The sequence below is a fragment of the Anser anser genome, assembly GCF_964211835.1.
Source record: "Anser anser genome assembly, chromosome: 6".
Taxonomy (NCBI): domain Eukaryota; kingdom Metazoa; phylum Chordata; class Aves; order Anseriformes; family Anatidae; genus Anser; species Anser anser.
Genome location: NC_139726.1, coordinates 35,867,663 through 35,889,151, shown reverse-complemented (window position 1 = coordinate 35,889,151; position 21,489 = coordinate 35,867,663). Strand labels below are relative to the sequence as shown.

Here is a 21,489-nt window from a genome sequence, read left to right as displayed (position 1 = left end):
AGTAGACCAAAATCCTTTAAGGAAAAGTTGATGGGTAATCTTATCGTAAGAAAGAGAGAGAGAGAGAGAGAGAGCGAACTGCACTCCTACAGACGCTAGGAAGTTCATCTTTAGGAATGGTACCATATCTTCTTTCAACACATGAAAACTCAATCCACTCTCCTACAAAAACAGGTGCCAAGGAAGTCTGCTCTTGCTTCCTGTATCTGGCATTACCAGAGAAGCACACAGCACGTGGCCCTCCTAAGTAACCTGCCTGGCCTTCACTCCATGCTGTTCTCCATTTTAAGGTACTTACGGAGGATTTTAAAAATATTCTTACCATCTTAACTAAACATTTGAATCTGCCATACAAATTTTCCTCTTGGTATTTCTGATGACTCACTCTGAGCTGTTCAGTTACACTATTCCCTTCAGTCCTCTCAGATCTGCTAACAACTTTCAGGTATTGAGATATCAATACCAAGAATTATTACCCAAGCAGCTAAGGATGCATGAAATGCACTCCTCTGAAGCATGAAATGATCATGATCTTCTATGCAGGCATGACTTTCATTAGTCTGTCTTATGCTGCCTTAATGTAAAAACTGGTCTTCTTTAGAAATGCAAACTCATGTCATTTCTTATTTCTCTGCTTCATTCCTCTTTCCCTGACATGGTTGCTTTCTTACCCAAGAAGAAAATACTCATCATCATATGGTGCTGTCCTTCCCCACCCTGTACCTCGTCTTCTGCTAATTGTCACTGTTTTCTCATTAGTTCTCAACTTATTTGCACCTGAATCAGTCAAATTAATTGCTTTCCTTTTTTCTTGTCATTAGTGAAGGCAGCAAACCAGAGCAGAAGCCAATGCCTCCAGCACCTTATTTGACAACACCCTCTGATTTATCATTACATTTTACTTATTTATTTGCTGTTAAGTCACTTTTCAAGAACATCAAAGCTCTTGCATTCAAGGCTTTGAGGATCTCTTTTCAATTGCAAATTCAAGAAACACAAATGTCAAAGGCTTTTCAACTATGGCACAGAGCCCAACAAAAATAATTACTCACTCCACTACAACGAATAAATAGGTGATACAATATACAAATAAATAAAAATAATGATAATAAAACACCTTTTGTAATATAACTCAACAGGATAGCAGCAGCCATTTCCACCGGTGACTCAGCTCAGCCTTTCTTGAAGGCCCGTGTTGTTGGTTGCTAAGGCGGGAAAGGCCTTGCCATGTTCGGCCACTTGACACCACCAGGCCCAGCCCCAGCAACTTATTTTGGCTTTGAGTAAGAACTAAAAACCTACTTGGAGGTAATAAAGAGCAGGTTTACACTGGTTACTACCCTGCTATTAGCTCTTTGCAGCCTGTTGGAGATAACAGGCCTTGAGGACACCTATATGTGGCGTGAAGTCAGCTAATTGTGCCTCCAGTGAAGCACCATGCCTCGCACTTGGTGACATACCAGAGCTATCTTTGGATAGAAACAATATACAGCAAATAAGGTTCATATGCTTCAAAGTGAAATTGTCAATTGAGGTATGAAAAAGAAAATAAGCCAAAGGATGCTTTTGAAGATCCCGAACTTCTAGTTTTTTTAGTCCTTTCAGTGATTCAGCTATTTTATGTGGATGACAACCTTCACCCAAGCCTCTTTAAGAAGCTTTCTCTGGTTTCACTTACTTTCAACCATTTCTCAAGGATGAAGCAGCTTTCTTCCTAGTTCTCTCCCTCATACTCTTATTCAAAATAAGTTATTTGGGTTTTGGTTTGCTTTATCTTTTCTATCAAACTATTTGTTTTCATATATTCTCCTTTCCCTTGTCTGTCTCTCCTTATTTCATTCAAGTAGAAATTCAGAATGCATTGCAATGGAAGTAGATTTGACAGGGTTTACTCAGCAGATGGGTTGTTATATTCAAGACTACTACAATATTCTGTTATGGTAAGAATAATGATTTATAATTCCCTTTCTTATCAAACACAATTCTTACCAATTCTTACAGTTCTTACCATTAGCTCTTCCTTACATATTCATAGAAACACAAAATAGGAACTTCAATAAAACAGATGACAGTTGATACTGAATGACTGTCTGAAATTTATATATATGTGTATATATATATACAGCGTCATCACAAAGATTTTCTACCATCACACATGAACTTGATATTTATGAAAGTGAAGTTCTGAAGTTTTTCACTGTGGTCTCAAATTACTAAGAAGGTTAAACTCCTATTAAACCTATTAAACTTCAACTTCTGAGGGTCTCTACTGAAAGCTAGGCACATCATCACTCAAATCCAGATCTCGATTCTTACCTATTTTTTATTTTAAATAAAGACTGTTTTTGTTGATATTCTTTTCCTAGTCAAGAAGGGGAACAGCAGAAGCAAAAAAGGCTTCAAGACTTTGTATCAGGCACTTACTTATTCTATTTGTGCTGCTAGGTACTAAAGCCAGATCTACGAAAGAAAACTTATCTTTGAATACTAATATTCCAATTCATTTAATCTAGCAGGTTGCTGTAGCCTCACTTACCTATCTATTTCAAAATCATTACAAATGGTTCAGTAAGTTCATTAATTATATCCTCTAATAATAACTGGTTATGTCCTTCAGACCTGCTGATTTATACTTTGGGTATACCACATTCATTGTTTTATTTTTTTGTTGTTTGTTTTTAAGTCAACAATTTGGCAGAATCATTTCACAATTGCCTCCCTTGTTTTTCCTATAAACCTCTAGTTAAGGAACAATCAAAAAGTCTTTTAAAAAGCAATACACGACCCAAAAAAATAAGAGAACAATCTGAAAATGCTTCTCACTTGCTACCGGTTGCTTCTTTGTATAATTAACAAGAATCCCTTCTGTCTTCTTGCTTTTCCTGTAACTTGGTATGCTAAGTTCAACAAAAGACCCCCAAAGTACCAGACTAATGATAGAGTATACCAGTAGAATAAAATTTGAGTGCTAACATATCAGAAATATTTTCTAATAGACCGTACACTGCACCACAATGTTGTAATTTTACTGCCTTGTTATTCTGCTAAACAAAATACATCTCTATTTTATTAATTATGCAATATGTCATGCTCGCCTATTTCATTTGCTTCTATCAACCCTCTGCAGGAGAACCAAAATAATAAATACTGAAGGTTATTTGTGTCAGAGTGTATGTTCAAGAGTTACAATGTACAAAGGTTTTTTCTTTGATCTAATGTGAAATATATCCTGTACCATTTCGTCATCATGACAGTACCAAACTCAATAAGCAAATGCCATACTCTCACACTAATGCTCTATTTCTTGTGTTTTACCTTAGGAAAAAATAAGAAAAAAAAAAAGCGCTAGTAATTTCATCTTTTGCATCAACATATTTTTGTTTCTGCTGCAAATCTGCACTATTAAAGAGTCAGATTCCAGACTGAGAGGATAAAACCATTAACAACACACAACAACTTCATGGTTGTATTTGAGCCTGTACACCTCTCATCTCCCTAAAAACAACAAAAGCTTTGGGTACTCAGCCCCTCTCTGCAAACTTAGGTTTTAAAGACAGCATCCATCCTTACATTTTTCTGTCTGATACAGAAACCAATCTACAAAAGCATCTGACATATATGTAAAAGTGTCTTTCACACCTAGTTAGACATCTCACCCTTGAGAGGCAAACACTGTTTAATCCAAAAACAAAAAGCTGTTTAATCACAAGAGAAGACAGGGAGAGGAAGGTAACTAACACCACCATTCTAACTTTCCCTTCTACAGTAAAAGCAGGACAAGAGGAAAGGCCATGGGACTCTGGAGGACAACAGCCACCCAATAATGCAGCATTCAAAACTGGTTCAGAAGGGAGCAATGAAAGTGGAAATCACTGACCCTGTGGCTATACTGTTATTTATTTGCACTTCATCCTACAGTATCTGAAGCCATTGCCATAGTCACCTGCCAGGAAATTGTTATTCACAAACTCATTCCTATTGCACCGTTTGCAATCAGTGTAACCAATATTCAAGAACTATATTTATAGAGCACCTCTCAGTAAAAGGACTCAGATGTGTAGTAGAAGCTTAAGGCAGTACACCAGTTTTATTCAAGGTGCAGACATTTCAGAAATCATGCAGCTAAGTTCATATACTGGAATTATCAGAGAAAGGCACAGAAGTCCCTTTCCTGTGCTCTGTTCTTGTACAGAAGCCAGCAATTTGTCTCAGAGTACAGCATCAGCTCTTCAGCTTTAGGTGGGTGGTAAAACAGCATCTGTAACACTGAGTAACAATATCCCTCCTCATTTACATCTCTTAATTATCATAACGCCAAAATATGTGCACCACATATAAAGTACACCATGTATAAAAGTGGTAAAGAATTTTTTCACTTATACATGTCAAGAGTCAGCAGCTGTACACAGGTCAGTACTGGCCACATCCTACAACACCACATGGGAGGGGAAGCAGAAAAAAAATCCACTATTAGAACACTGTCCAAATTATAAAAGTCCTAGTATGCAGTATAAGTTCATCTTAAGTATTCCCTTTTAATTCTACCTTCAAAGGAGGGAAGACGCCTCTTCATAATTATAGCTTGATGGATGTGATGCCAATTCTAGAAAGCAGCATACAGCATTTCAGTCTAAGCGATAAAATGTATGCAAGGTACAGAACGTTTGATATCATCTCAAAAGGGTTTGCTCCAAAGAGCAAAGTGTTCCCAGTCATTTAAATTTTATTTTCCAGAAACTCTTGGATGAAGCACTTGTTCTAGTGGACACAAAGTCCTGAAGTAAAGTCTACAGTGTGAGATGCCATGCAACACATGCATGTGCCACACAATAATGAGATACAGCAGACTCAAAGAGGAAGCAACTAGAACATGGATTAGGCAACAGCAACTGTTTTCACATAGGTAGAAAACCTCTCCACAAGTCTGATGGTCATCTAGACAGACTCTTGCCTATACAGTCTTAAAAACAAGGGGGGAGGAAGCTTTCATAACTTCAATGTGGTGATTAGAGATGTCAAGGAAAGAAAGGTGAGCAAACCAATTAGTATGAAATCTAAAGCCATTAAGCCAAGTTCTTCTCTTAAGGTTAATTCAGGGAGCAGAACATTAGGGTGCTTCTCAGGAGGAAAGTTCTGACTTTTTACAGCTCAAAAATCACACTGTCCTCTATAAAACAGAAAGAGGAGGAAAAAGTTATAAAGGATTAAGTAAATTCCCAGCTTAGACATATTCATATCTCACACTTTATATTAGGTAACACAGATAGAATAAGAATGCATTTGCGAAGATGAAACTAAAGATGCAGGCATTCTGAGGCTGGGAAGAAATATCAAAGTAGAACACCTCTTAATTCCTCTGTAGGAGAGAAATTTATCATGGGGATATTTTGAAGATCTCTAAGACTAGAGAAATGAGCAATATATAGACAGCCCTATCACAGGATGCAACAACTATTTTATTCCTACTGCTTAATTTATGCCCAACTAATAGAATATATCTGACAAGATCAAGGAAGTGTCTTTTTATGATTGCAATGAGGCCCCAAAAGCCTGAATCTGATTGCACCCTAAAGAACTAAAGGCCAACTGAAGAAATGCCGCGTGCCTGAAATCCTATTGATGCTATGGCTTCTTGATAGGCAGCAGGTCCAGATAAGGGTCTGTGCAAATCGTTTCAACACATTAATATAAGATGCTTAAAACAGATTCAGAGCACAGTATTTTTAGGACATACATTTTTGTTTGTCTCACCAGCTATTCAGAAGGTGCACCAAACCCTGACAAGTTAGCAGTCACTGGAGTCATCAGAGATCATTCTCTTACATGCTGCTACAGATGCTAGGAGGGAGCATGTGGGCACTGCAGCCAGCTAACTCAAACCCTCATGTAGCCCAAGTTGCAGTGCCTAGCACAGACAAGCCATATGGGACTCATTCTCCAGCCTTCACTGCTGTGACTGGGGGTGATCTACCTGTCAGAACAGACTACTCGGGCAGTGAATACACTTTACTCTTAGACAATATATTTCATGTTTTGTCTTTCTTGATAGTGCCATGAAATTGTTTTCTGCTTGCTTTATTACTACTCTCACAAAAAAAAAAATCAACACTGTAGAAAACATCGATTTCCGTGCTGTAGGAGTGCTGAACAACGGAAATTTTCATAAAAACACAAAAGAACAGTGAAGTGTGGAGATCAGATGGGCCAGTGAATTGAAAGTTAAGATGCAGCGCTACGCTTACTTCTTAGCTGGCCATTAAATGTCCCCTAACTGTGCCTCGGTTACTGATCTGTAGCATGTGGACAGCATCAGCACACCACACAGAATGAGTTAGCAAAAACTCCTGGAAAAATCTGAAAGACTCACAGGCAGTTTTGGACATTGGTAACCAGTATGTTTTGGAGGACAATGTAAGCAGGGGAAGCTGACAAAAATGAACGTATTTTGCTACATGAATGGACAGTACCACGTGTAAATACAAATCTTTTACTACTACTATATCTCATTTATTAATTGTAACCACCTCCAAAATATTTATCTGAATTTGTTTATTTAACAGAATCAGAACAATTATCAACTAATATGTGGACCCCTGCCTTATGAAGGCTAAGGCTAGCCCAAGTGCAGTACCTAAGAAGCGATCGCACAAGTTTTTGCTCACTTGTCCATCTTTACACACATACAAACCCATTACTCTTACATAACCTTTCAGGTATGTATGAGATAGCTGTCTACAACCAAACAGAAAAAGCTTGGCATGATACACTTCAATTTGATTCTAATCCATATTTTAAGAGATGCCACAGAAACAAGAAAGTCACTGACCACCCAATACTTCAATTCTGCCAGAAATAAAAGATGAGCACTTCTTAAATATCTCATGTGTTGATGAAAATGTCCAGAGCAAAATACTTCACCACCAGAATATTTTAATTCATATGGAGACTTTAAAGGATTTTCTGATCTATACCCACATGCTAGCTTCAAAACACCTATGAGGTTAAATAGTTCCAAGCAGATCACAGTCTGAGATCAAAAGAACACTGATAGATCAGCATACTAACTCACTAAAACCAAGCAAACAATCAAAAACCAAACAAACGAAAAAAACAAATAAGGCAGAGAATTACCTGTCTTTAACTACTTGAGGAATGAATGGAAGGAGCATATATACATACGTGTGCGTATACATTTATAGAGCCCCACTGTGCAATTTCTCTGCGCTGTATACTTCAGTTATTGAACTTGGTGGTACCGTTCCCTAAAGAGCTTCCTAAGCAGACAACCAGCCTTCCCTTCAGCCATTCACTCTCTTCCCCTTTAAGTTTGCCTGGGGATGAGACACAGAGAACAAAGAAAGGCTCAGTAGCAAGTGTTTTGCAACCAAGGAGCACGAACTGGATTTTAGGAGCTGGAATTCAGGACTCTTTCCTCTGTACACTTCATAATGTAATTATAGGATTGCTTCTTGCTCAACAGCACTCTTGCAACACAACTTTGTTTTCTGTGGGCTTGAATGCATGAAGATGCCAACAGTCTGAGTTCCTCCCTAGACAGTAAAAATACCATTGCCCTCAAGAGCAGCTTTGCTCTGAAGCTGTTCAGCACTGCTCTGAAGCTGTTCTGCACTGCTCTGATTTATCCCCATGGGATCCCTTCATTGTAAGAAAGGTTTATACTGTAACCCTGCATAGTGTGGGATTTACTGTTTGGTAAGGCTGCTTCTCTCACAGGGCTGCTACAGGCCTGGCAAGTTCAAAGCATCTCTGAAGTCTCTTGAAGCATCACTATCACAACAAGGAAAAAAACAAAAACACCTTAGTTGTACTTTGCTAGACTTCAGTGCATACTCCAGACCTGATTTGTAAGAAGAGAAGACAACAGTGATTATAAACATTGCCCAAAGACAGATGCAGAACTGAAAATGGAGCTAGAGACAGGGAAGGTGGAGAGTAGACAAAGTTCAATTTCATTGCTGCAGAAGGGAAAAAGTCCCCTGTAGCAGGTGCCTATAATAAGTTGACACACACACACAGCTTTGGGAAATATTCCCTTTACCTTTGAAAAAGGACCATCTTGTGCTTAATGTGTTAAGTAAATGAAGCTGAGATTTGGGTGATGAATGCCAGAAAAGAGTTTTCCAGTTTGCTAAGCTAATGCACAAACAGACACACAAGGCTGCGCTTCGGTTTAGCTATCACACTAATTATTTGCTCCTGAAAAGGCTGTGCTTTTTAGGCTTTATTGGAGTCCAAATCATAATACATAAATCAAGATGATTCAGAAATAGCAACCACACAAGTTCCATCACATGCCCTAACATCACTTTTACAAGGGATTTCGGCATTTTCAGAATATCTGCGCATCAGAGGCAAACCAACATCCATCCCCACAGCCCTCCTTGGATGTAAAATTATATTCTTAGGGGCTGCAAATTCCAAGCCACAGACTCAGAGGCGAGTCACCCAGCTTCAGCTGGTACTTTTCCATGAGCACCAAATTGGGTTCTCAGACTCACAATAGTTTTGTCAATTACAATTGCAAAAAGCCAGAGGAGCAACTGAAACCTGAGCTGGAGACCTGCCCCTTGTCCCCAGAGCCAGGGTGGCCACAGCTGGCCGTTACAGTGACTTCTCTGTGCAGATTCTGTGCATCCCTTAGTCCTATAGGCACACGAGCAAAATGAGCCTTCAACCCCTTCTCCATAAACCTGGCATCTGCTCGTCTCAAATTGATTTAATGAAGGAAGCAACTACTCTGCCGGCTTTGTTTGGGTTTGTTGTTTTTTGTTGTTGTTTTCATTTATATATTCCTGTTTGGATAGCAACTGGGATTTAAACAGTGACAAGTTACTCATTTGAAGCGTGTTTTAAAGAAAAGAATTGTTTTATCCAGTGCTAGAAGTTCAATTACATTTGCGATTTGAGAATGATTACTTAAATAAAGCCAGGTTACAAATGACAGGTTGCCTAAATCCACGCAGCCCAAAACTGCATAAAACAGAATAACTTGAGCATCACAGCCCTTAAAAACTGATTGGAGATGATTTAATCTCTGCATAAATGGGTATAAAAAGGAAACAGAACTGTTATGCCCAGAAAATAAAACTGCCAACACAAATACGCCTGGGTGATTGTCTAAATGGCCATATTATTTTCCAATAATAAAATGCATCTTCTCTGTGTCCAGACAGAAAGTACTGAGTAAATGCACTGGACATCAAAATATAATTTAGTTGAATTCTTCAATCGTAGGTTTATTCAGGAAGAAAACCCAGACTATTTGAAGGTGTTTTTTTTTTTTTTTCTTTAAAGAGTAAATAAAATCAGATTAGGAGCTCCAAATCATACAATACACAATCCCAACTAACTGATGGCTCCTCCAACATCACATAGATAGTGGGCACACGGAGGTGCTGGGAGGGAGTACGTGGGCACATACCGCCTGGGTACGGGCAAATCTGGAGCAACAGACAGCAACATCGCTTCATATCAGAAAATGCCCGCATAACAGAAATTGTCAAACAGGGCAAATCTGGATCTGATTGGACGTCAGACGTAGTTACTTTCAGTGCTGGTGTAAAAAATGAAAGTGATGTCAACATCTACCGATTCAATACTGCTCAGGATTGGTCATGAAAAATGTCTTCATTATTAAAGCTGGAGAGTTTTGCACCCGACAGTGAAGCAGCTGCTAAGGGTTGGCAGGGTTCAGAGGTCAGCCCCTGACATCTGCATCTGGATAACTACCAAGCATTCTTTCAACTAGTGAAAAAGGAAGTTACAGTGATTACAACTGAAATATATAGAGTACCATTTAAAGAAAAATGGATGAAGTGCTTTTGTCCTGAAGGATTCATCTACCTGCCAATGACACCTTCAGAACATACGTGGCCCTCCAGATATTCTGCAGCACATCACTTGTAAGCAAGGCTTTAAAAAATAAAAATAAAATATTATCAAAGCTGAGCCTTCAGATTCTCTTGTACTTTAGGTTCCAATGAGTTGAAGTCACTGCTGGGCTGTAGAACTGTGTCCCCTTGGGTTTTTCTGAGAAGTTTCCTGTTTATTACTACTGCATACACCTACACTTGGAAGCACTGCTGATTGCCCCACCTGTGCTACCTTGTAATGGCCTAAGCACATGATATGCTACCTCCAGCATTGTTTCCAGGTGCAGAACTCAATGGTTTACAAAATATCATCTCTCATTCTCTACTATTTCTTGTTGTGACCAGGCCATTACACAAAAATGATATGCAAGTGGGGAAAAAAAGTGTCAGGTTTCAAGTAAATAAGACATTACTTCAGAAATGATAATCGTATTTCTCTCCTGTGATCACACCTTTTAAAGAACCTTCTTATTGCTCTGCTCTTGATTACAGTCCATGAGTTAGTCACAATATTATAATCTACTCTTGGCTAAATCTGTTTTGTCCTTAATTACAGGCTTGGAGCGTTCGACTAAACACATGACATGAAGTGTGACTGCCCTTGCGGATGGAAGCAATACAAGGAATGAAGATCACAAGCTTCACTGCAACTCCTAGGGTTATACCAACATTGCAGCTGTACACGTACAGAAGTTTGCCCTGACCTTTAAGAAAATTGGCTTGGTTGATGCAAGACATAGTAAGACTTTAGAAGCACCACCCAGCTTCATCCTGTATGTTTCATCCCACTTCTCAGGAGTGATCTAGCAAAGAAAAAGAAGGGTGAAACAATAAGTTGCGCAGTGCAGTGCTGGGAGCACTAGGATTGCAACACTTTCAGCATCCCTGGCAACTTCCTTGCCATTATTTCAGATTGTCCTGGCCATAGAGACATTGCCTTTCCTCTAAGATAAAGTCTAATTGCTATCAGATACAGGTGGTGGAAAACACTTGACATGACAAACTATGTAGGCAATCTACTGTTTAAATTAAGAAACCTTTCAGCATTTATTTATATGACGTAAGATAGAATCTTAATTTTCAGATATGTTTTAAATGTAATTAAGAATACTGTATCCAGGAGAAGAAGAGGAAGGCAATTAAAAAAAAATGCAAAACTACAACACTGCATTTAATTATCAGTTACAAAACTAGACTACATATTGTGATAATCGACAATTTGCTACATATTTTAATCCAGAATAAAGATATTGTATAGGTAACTTTCACAATGCAAAAACTCCTCTAGCAAGAAGCAAGTAAGACAACTATACTTTTAAAGTGTTTAAGATAGATTTCTCAACCATATCATCAGATAAAAGTATTAAGTCTTTTTTATTAAACCACAAGATGGTTAAGTTCAATTTTGATCTGAATTCTTAAAAGCTCTCAGAGATCTTAATTTGCTGAACACATTGCACTAGAAAAGCCTGTTTAGCTGTAATCAGTGACCTAAAGCCAGATACACTCCAACTTCTTGTTTTGCAAATCACATTACATAAAGCAAGGATAAGCCTAAGTCATACTGAAAAAATGTATTATTTAGATTGATAAAACACTTTTAGATAAGAAGCTCAAAAACTATCCCTGGATCAAACCCGTTAATAGAATTAAACATCTCTGCCAAAAGTTTCAAGCAAAGTAAAATCTAGAGGATAAATACAAGAAACACAATCCTCCATATAACATCCTTTTAATATGCTATATATCTAGTCAATAATCCCGTGGCAAATGTGATGGCAGATGTTCAGAGAAGCACAGATTAAAAGACAGTTTTACAGGCTGCCATACGTCTTTCATTTTTCCCTCCCTTGCTTTCTTGGTTAAAATCTCTCTCTGTTGGGATGACAGAAAGCACAACTTACACTGACTGATGATGGAACACAGATGCCTGCAGTAATCCACAACTTCTGGATGTCACTGCTACATGTACCTTGTGTTTTGTGCTCTGCAACAGACTGCTGTTGCTGGAGCTGGGCAGCAACAGCTATTTAACAATTTCAGTTAAACACAACTATAATATCATGTTGTATGGTGGAGTCCTGGTGATGCCATGCTTGGCAAACACTCGACTAAATAGGGAAAGATACTGTTTCTAGATCATCTCTAAACACAACTACATTGTAGAAAGGTCCAAATCTAATACTGGCTGCATGAAGCCAAACGTTACATTCTCAAAGCCTTCACTGCTACTCCATAGCCTTTAAAGCATTAATTTTAAATCATATCATCACTTTAGCTCATCATTACCTTCTTGCCAGGATAGTGCTTGGATCAATCCTTTTCCAAACCAGATTAAAAATGTATACGGTACGCTTTCATTTATAATTAGCAATGCAGATAGATAGATAGATAAAAAGAAAAAGCAAAGAACATCCCTTCCTCTTTGCATTTTACAGGTGTATCTGCTTCAAACACAGTCAGGTTCAAGCCTATAGCCATTCACTTTCCCACTGAGCATTACAGAGGCTAGAAGCCTGATGGACTCATTTGCACACTCCATTTCTGCTTTTCTCCAGGCTGTACTAGATATTCTTTACGATGCACATTGCCTTTTCATCCCCGAGGCACACTGTAATATGCCATAATAAATAAAATAATAAAATAAAATAAAATAAATAAAAAAATAAAATAAAATAAAATAAAAATAAAATAATAAATAAAATAAAATATAAAATAAAATAAAATAATAAAATAAAATAAAATAAAATAAAAGATATGAGTACAATTCAGGTTGTGCTACAATTACAGTCCCGCTATTGTTTCATGAATTGTGTTAAGACACAATATGGCATTCACTTTCACGAGGACTAATATTTCATTACAACAAGTTATGTCTGGACAATTTTTATGTGTGTATGTAATGACCAAAACCACAGTTACCAAGTAGATAAAAAGCATTCTGAGGATTCTACAAAGCATATAAATACACAGTAAACTCTACAAATCAGTAATAGAGCTCCTCTACTCAAACATTAACATTGGTCCCCGAAATCCAGCTGTACAAACCATCCCAAGCAAAATCACTGCTGAGGGTTGCCACAGAACAGGGTGGGATGGGCAGTGATGTGGCCACAATATAGCCACTAGGCCTGGGCACAGTGCAAGCCCATGCAGCCAAGCCCAGCTCCAAGAGGATAACAACAGACCCCATTCAAAGGGGATTTTCTCCTGACCCAACACAAGCTCTCTCCAACAGCTCTGCAGGAATTTATCTGAGCTTTGCCTTCTTTGGCTGCGTTTACTTTTCTAGAAAATAATTACTTAAACAAAAATAAATAAATAAAATAAAACCTGATCTCTGTATTTTTCTGATTTCAGATTAGGACCAACCTAACTCTACAGTGGGGAGCAAATACTTCTTATATAGATACAAAACCACAACTCATTCTTGTCACATAGAGGAAAAACGTGGATAGCATTTTTAATACATTACAAAGGGGCTGTATATATGCACACAGCCCTACAGCAAACAGCCAGTCCTTTATAAAGGCTGGGACCACTGGTATACTAAACCCAGAATTTAACTGCAAAAATGTAGTTGACCTTTTGTTAATGCAGATTAACTACTATACAGCCAAAAACAAGAGAAATGCAACCCAATTGGAAAAACACTCATACATACACATTCAGGAAAACCCAGGATATGAGATATACAGTACAGATTAGCAAAAGATGAAATCAGCAATTTAAAACTGGTCAGGTAACCTTCAGAGCATCCTAGCAGAATTATTTTACTGACGTTACTGCCTATTGAATTAAGTCAAACTTCCCGCAGTTATTTAGAAGCTAGTCCAGCAGAAAATGAACTGCAAAAACTACAGAGCTGATATCAAGATATTAATGATATCAATATGGGAAGCTAAATGAAGGAAAGATAGCCTACCCCCATTTCATCTGATTATTTTATATTCTGTAATAGAACACTTACCATAGCTCTTAAAACTCAAGGTCACGCAAACATCCATGCCCCAACCCCCCTATTACCAGAACAACAACGAAGCTTTTTCAGAACCTCCTCCAGAACTAAGAACAGAGCATCAGCCCTGAGCAAGGCTGTTGGGTGAACAGGGAGAAGACACTGATTTATCTCAGCAAGGCGGAAGGAGACATGAAGCCCTCTCATCAGCTCGTAGCAAAGGGAAACTGATGACTTGCAGAGCCTCAGTGGGAAATGCCTTGCATGTCATCTGAAGTCATTAAAGCCCCTGGATAACTGCTAAGCTCCCCTGACAGGTAGCTGGAACACAGGGAGAAATGGATGGGAGCCTTTTTCTCTAGCTAAGTCTAATCTAAGTCAGACTTCTAAGTCCAAGAAGTGATTTATATTTTTTTTATTGACAAATTACATGATCATGAACAAAACTTTAGGCGACTTACACAAACATGTTAATCATCACTATAAAGATACCTTTATGTGAAAAGCACTTCTCATTCACTGTATCTGTATAAGTAAAATAACACATTACATGAACACATGTCAAAATGGGTTTTCTGAAGACAGACTTGTAAAGAAACCAGAATCCCAAGGAAGCCCTTGTGTATCAAATTTATACCACTACCATAAATAATTGTACTAAAGCAGGATAGTCTTTAATGATGCAAACATAAACCAAATGGTGAGGAGATTTGAACAAAAGATTTATTGCAAGAAACAGCAACTGTGTGATCATATCAAAAATAGACGTGTCAGAACTGCTACTGGGAAAGCTCAATTCAAGTGATAACAGTTAAAACAGGCAGCGTACTGAATTGTACTGGAAAAGGGCAAAATACAGAAAAAATTCTACAAGGTAAAGCTTTTGAGGCTTTCTTACTACTGTATAATACATAAAATTGTCTCATTCAGTATAACCATTCTCATTCTTATAGCCATAAGTTTTCTAAGATAAGGGATTTTAAGTTAGCTCATTTTGCATATTGCCTATGCTATCCACCCCACACACCCCTTTTCCCACATTTACAGCATTAATTGTGAATGATGGATCAATAACAGTAATATAGTGTCTAACCTTGGCATTTTCTCTAACTTATATTAAATCCTTCCTGTTTGGTAAGGTATTTGCTATCTAAAGCTTTAAGGCATCTCTGCTCATATATCAAACACCATCTAAAACACAAACCTATTTCCCTGCTCCCTCCTTTTTGGAATAAAATCTCTCTGTACAAACCAGAAATGTGGTTGTTCCACTTATTCCTGAAAATTATTACACTTCACCTCTTTAGAGTGTTAGAATTTTGGGGGCCTCATTTGTGGGATAACTGAATTTTGTGAAAAGAGCAAGGCTAATAGTAAATCTTACACGGATTTCTAATGCTCCAAAAGCCAAGTAAGACATGACCTTCCCAAGTTTATATAAGCAAATCCTCTGAATTCAGAAAGGCCCAGTTGAAACTTGTGCTTACATATACGAGACTGACAGATATGAAAGTGAATTCTTACAATTTTTTATTAATATATATAAAATCAAAGTTCATGAGCTAATTCTATAGGATTTTCCATGCCTGTGACAGTGTTCTACAAAAACATGGTACATATTTGAAAAAATGGTACAACTTCATTTTTTATGGTACACAGAACCGAAGAACATTACCACTGCTACGATTTTTAATGAAATGAAACAACTGCTGCAATATCTCTATCCTCTCACAGTTTAGTTATGCTCTAGATTTCCTATCCCATGGAATGACACTCAAGTTTACATCGTTGTGCTCAATTTCCTTTTGAGATGTCCCTTCAGAGGTATTCCTGAAGCAACCTGCCATTCCTCTGGAAGCAACATAGTATGTAGCAATGTGCGTAACTAGTGAGATTGCTGAGCCTCTTTTCCCCCTACATCCATTATTTATAACAGGAATACAGTTTAGCAATTTATTTTTTTTAAAGGGCATGATTTTTCAAACTAAGCCCTAAAGAATAGACACCTAGGATCACACAATAATTAATTATTTCAACTGCTGTGCTAAAATATTGAACGGATGTCCACTAATCAGGTAGCTGGCCCCTGAGAAATCAGGAAAATATATTCAAAGCCCCTTCAGCGGTCAATTTAAATGTACATGCTGAAAGAAACAGCTCACTACTGGTGTTTGGCAACTGTATTTATGCTATTATAACAGGAAGTTCCCTTTGTGCATTCAATACACAGGCACACAGAGTTTCCAGCTACAACACTGATAAAAGCTTATGCTTTTTGCATGCTCAAAACTTTCAAGTACTGGAAAAAATGGCTGGGCAGACCTATCAGGGTAAATTCACTTAAGCACTACAGAATTCATCTCTGGTCCATGAAGTCCTTGACTTACAGATCAGGAAGAGAGAAGTCTTGTGTGCTACTGTGTTTGTATACTCTTCCCTGACAAACAACAAGGAAGAAAATTATTACACAAACAGGTCAGCACAAAACCAGCACCTATCTGATTCCATGCAGCCATTCCTAAAATGTCTTCTAGCTGAGTCAAGGTGGTAGGTCTGCGAGTCTGCATACTAGCTGAGTTGCTTCTTGTCCCTTCTAGCCTCCGTAGCCTGTGGGGTCTTGCCAGCTCTCTCTGCTCCTCACTGCGGTCTCTGAAGCTTCATGTGAGCTGTGACATCATGCAGCACTTGGCAGGTGTCACAATGGCTCTGCAAACGCCTCTCCCATCAGCAGGCTTGCTTGTCCTTGAGGGGACGAAGGTGCGTCCCTTCTGCCACTTGGTGGCCCTGATCTACACACTCTTGACAAAAAAAGGAATGCAAACAAACAGCATATCCAATGGAAACAAAATAGAAACAGCCATTTGAAGACAACTCAGTCTCATCAAAGTGGTCATTCTGCCACAAGGCAGGGCATCTGACCCCAGTTATGACACCTACCTTGGTAGTTTGGCTATTAAAGTCAGGTCATGCTAATTTAAACAACGACAACACTGTAGGACTTTTTAGATCAAGATTTTTCTACAATATATAGTGGGAATGAAATGGTTCCACTACACAAAAAACCTACAAGTAACATTAGATGTGCCATCCCCTAGATTTCCCAAGTTCTGTGTAAAAAAATACACTTGTGTTTTCAACCCCGCAAGCATGAGGAGTGCCCACAGTGCTAAGAATAAACAAGACAGGGTGCTCTACTAGAGCTTTATCCCAATGCATCGGTGAAGACACCAAAATAGATCTGGGTGCAGCCTGAAGCCATAAATAACACCAGCTTACGATACCAGTAGGTTAAAGGCCAAACCTTCCTTGTAGGATGGCTTATCAGGACAGGAAGAACAAAATCAATCTGTACCTGCCATGATCCTAAAAAATGCCTTTTTCTCAAATAACAACACAGGAGACTTAGTTTTGAACAATGTGACAAAAGCGAGAAGCACAAATCAAAGAGAAACTACCTATTGAAGGTGTTTACTAAGATGGCAGAAGCTTCTACAACATCCAACAGATGAGCAGTTGAAGTGATTTGGGGAACCTCTGTACCTCGAGATCACATCGTATTTTAGCAAAAAGCACTTAAGCAAAGGAGACTGTTCTGTACACATCTGCTAACAACAGATCACAAAAACAAAGCTAGGAAGGGAGAGCATTCCTGGATTTAAGGATTTAAGATTGCCTGCTGTACCTGTCAAAGGCCATTAAATTTCACTTAGTTAAAATTTCCACATCTGAAAAGCTAAAGCAAGAACTTCCAGTTTCAATTTAAACATTCAAAGGATGGCTACAGTGCTGTTCCCAAATGGTAGTTTGTTAAACAGATTAATCATCCTCCCAATTGAAAACATATGCCTTGTCTCTGAAGTGAGTTATCCAGCACCTGCATTGGTGATTGACTCCTGTTACGTGCCTCCCTCCAAATGAGCACCTGCATTACTACCCACTATTTTCCAATACATCAAGGGCACTTCTCATTTTTCTTTCTGATAAGCATGAAGTCCCTAATTGCCAATTTTTTCCACAATTTTATGGATCTTTTCTACAGTTACCCATTTTCTAAACAGCTTGGTCTGCAGGCAGTCATCATGGTTCAGACTGTACCTTAGAATCAAATTTCATTGAGACATAGGCAAAGCACATATCACCTACTCCATCGCTTACGTTTCACCTCATTCTCTCTACTAGCGTTACATCATTCACCACCTCTTGCAAATAGTCAAGACTGATAACACACATGCAATCCAGACTCACAGGTGTCACAGAAGACAGAAAGCTCCTTAGAGAACAACTATTTCAGGTGTAGCTGACTGATCAGGTCTCAAAACTTTCCTGGTGGAGACAAATGCTGATACAACTAGAAGCATCAGAACAGCTCACTGTCACCTGAAAGGGTCTGAAAAAAAGTTACTGGTAGCTTCTGGAGGACACTAAACAAAGAAAAATACTCAAATAAATGTAGTTTACAAAGCAGCTGGCCCAGCTGAGACTTGTGGAGTAGGAGCATGTATCTTCTGAATGTCAGCAAAGTCAGCAGTACCATCTGCTGTAGCTCACCTGTTTTATTTAACACCTCTTACATAAGGCTGACAGAGACCCAAACTGGATTTTGAGAGAAGCAACAACTGCATTAAATTTAATTCCAGCTCCATGGTTTCCTACATCGTCAAAGATGCCATAACGTGTTAGAAATGAAGTGGCCACAGTACCTGCATACCGGAACATTGCCATCCATAAAATCTGCCATTCCATTATGAAACAAAAGCACTAACACTCTTCTCTTAAAAACTAAAGAAAGCAGTTTGGAATACAACTTCACATTTTTTGGCAGAACACGAAGATCTAGCAACTAAACAGCATGAAACATGCCATCAGGGTGACTTCAGATAACAATTCATGCTCAGATGCAGCTGCCAAGATTCATTTCACCTTGATGACACTGGACCCTAATCAGCTTCTTTTAAGGAAATCATAGAAGATGCATGCATTTTTTTACAAAAATGGAAACAAACACACCATGACCGCGAACTTCAGGCTGCTGCTTACTTTTAAGAACAGAAGAGGATGACGATGTGAGGGGGATGAGGGCTCACGAAGCCTTCCACGTTGTAGCAGTGCTCCATTGTTTCACCTCGCCTCCCTCTATTCCTGATCTTTTTCAGAACAGCCTTGTCAGAGAAAAAAGCTACTGGGTTTGGAAGATGTTTCTCTCCTCAGACTATATGAATGACAGAAGAGTTGTTCCATGGTTGTTATCCAAGTCTTAGTGCATAGCAAGAGGAACAAGAATTGATGGGTCAAAACAATTGCCTATTTAAATAACTTTGCTGCACATAGAGCTATTTTGCTTTCAATTAACACTTGATACATTTTCACTTCCAGTTTACCACCAAGCAATTCCTATTACACAAGCATAGATTTTTTTGTTACCTAAACCTTTAACTTTTCAAGAAATTCCAAAAGATGCCAGACTGGAATGGAAGCCATTTTTTTTTGTTAGCAACCCTGGGATTTCATGTTTCATAATGCATGGAGTTCTCATTACGTTGCGTATGCAGCCTTGGGAGAGAGTGAGTATTTCACTTGTGTCCTCTTAACTGCAGCTAATAGCTATTTTTTTGACAGAGCAGCCCAGGATTTCTAAGAGCACTGCACACTGGGCAAGCCCTGGGATTCTTTGTTTGGACACTTGAGTTCACAAAAATCCATGGCTACAAAATTCAGGTATTGAAGTACCCTTGAAATTACAATTCTAAACCTTCTCTTTACAAAAAAAGTAAGCAAATCCCAGCCTTAATTTCAATAAGGACAGAGAATGGCTAGCACTGAAAAAAGCCGACTTTAACTGTGGCAGGTAAGACAAGAAATTTGGGAGTGTCAAGTGTTAAATTTAAACCATGTTATCTAGTGAGGTTGGAATAAGAGTAATTACTCTGATAAGAAAACAAATTTTGTTTCAGGTTCTTGCTGATATTCCTACTACTACAAGGGAAGTGATCTATGCTAATCAGCAGGAATGCAGCACTAAATGGTGTCTCTTCTAGGTGTGGCCAGAAACCAGACAAAATATCAGTACATACAAAAGTATAGTGCAGATCTCAAGTTTGCATAGTTATTTGGAAGACAATAATAATTTTGTGGCTTCTTCCAATTTGTCATTATACACACAGAAAGAAGAAAAATGGGGTTTTTCTTTTTCCCCTCTGTCCTTACCAGAACGGTTTCAGACATGAGTTAGACTTGGAGAGCAGCAGCGATGTTGTACAGCAGTCACCTTCCGTAACCCTGTCTTGTAAAAGTCTGTACATTTGCTCCTTGGGATCCATTTATCCCATGCAGTATTTCAAGCAATCCACCACTCCTTTGCTGTAGGCCAGTCCAGTGAAGCTGGCCACGGGTCTGGCCACATCTTTACCAAGCCTTCCTGATGGGCTCGGCCCTGCCTGCTGGTTTCCTCAGAGCTCTCCGCCAGGCTGAACACTACATGTGGTCCTTCCAGCAAGGAGTCCAGCCAATGTACAGCTAGCATCCCTTACTCCACGTGGCTGAAAGCACCGGTCAAAGGAAATCCTGCCACACTTAGCAGCTTAGGGAGACACTCTATAGGAATCACCTCTAATTTCAGGCTCCCTTTGCCAAAGTTATGTCTACCTCCTCAGCCATTTAACACATTCTGAGCCACTGCTACCACCACAGAGCACTTAACCATACCAGCAGCCCTGAAACAATAGACTAGCAGTCTAACTGACCAAGTGATTTGGAGCTTTATATTTACCTACAAAATCAGGTAACTGAAGAAACTGTAGCACAGATGACAAAAATTCAACAACAACAACAAAAATCTAAAAAAAAGAAAAAAAAAACAGAAATAATCTTCTTCCAGAATTCAGGAATAATGAGCTACTTCACCAGCATTACCGAAAACACTCATTAAGATATTGTCAGCTGACTAGAGTTTCCTAGGTTATGCCTCTGGATTTAGGTGGAAAGTAAGGTCTCCTTCAACTCAAAACCACTTATCCCTCTGAAAGGTTCTGTGCAACAAAATATTTTGGCTAGTGCCAACTATTTTGAAGAAATCCAAAGTCTCTTTATGATTTAGACATAAAACACTTTGCTCAATGCCAGCTTTCTTCTTCCTCCTCCCAGGACAGCTATCAGATTATACGGGTCTAACACAAAGTAATAGTGACAGTCTGGGCTAGGGTTTTGTTGTTTTGTCATTGTCCCTACTGAGATCTCACAGTAAATTATTTCAACTACACTGGTTTACAGCTTTCTCCTGTTGTAATTCTGTTATGGATGAATTCTTCTTTCACAGAAGTAGAAAGAAATGGGCACTCCTTGTCAGGACAGTCTGGATATGGCACCCCCTCACTCTCTGCTGCAACAGGTCAGTATGTTTTCCCATACACATTACTGCACAGCAGGGCAAGCATACATTATCTGCCACAAGGGGACACGGGATGACTGACCACCCATGCCACCACCTGCAAGTAGTACAGCTTTTCAAAGTCTCAGAGAACAAAGTTGCTAAAAGCCAATGCATTCCTTCCTCATAACTTTCCAGGAAGACTCGCAATGAGGCTGGTGAACAATGGGGGCTTTACCTTGGAAAAAAACCTTGAACTGACAGGAAAAATGGCT

The 21,489-nt window shown here is 38.8% G+C and overlaps 1 protein-coding gene across 4 annotated transcripts in view; it reads right to left on the bottom strand.

Moving 5' to 3' along the window:
- The window catches only part of GULP1 (GULP PTB domain containing engulfment adaptor 1), a 150,509-nt gene that overhangs the window by 99,880 nt on the left and 29,140 nt on the right, over positions 1-21,489 (bottom strand). The window lies entirely within an intron of this gene.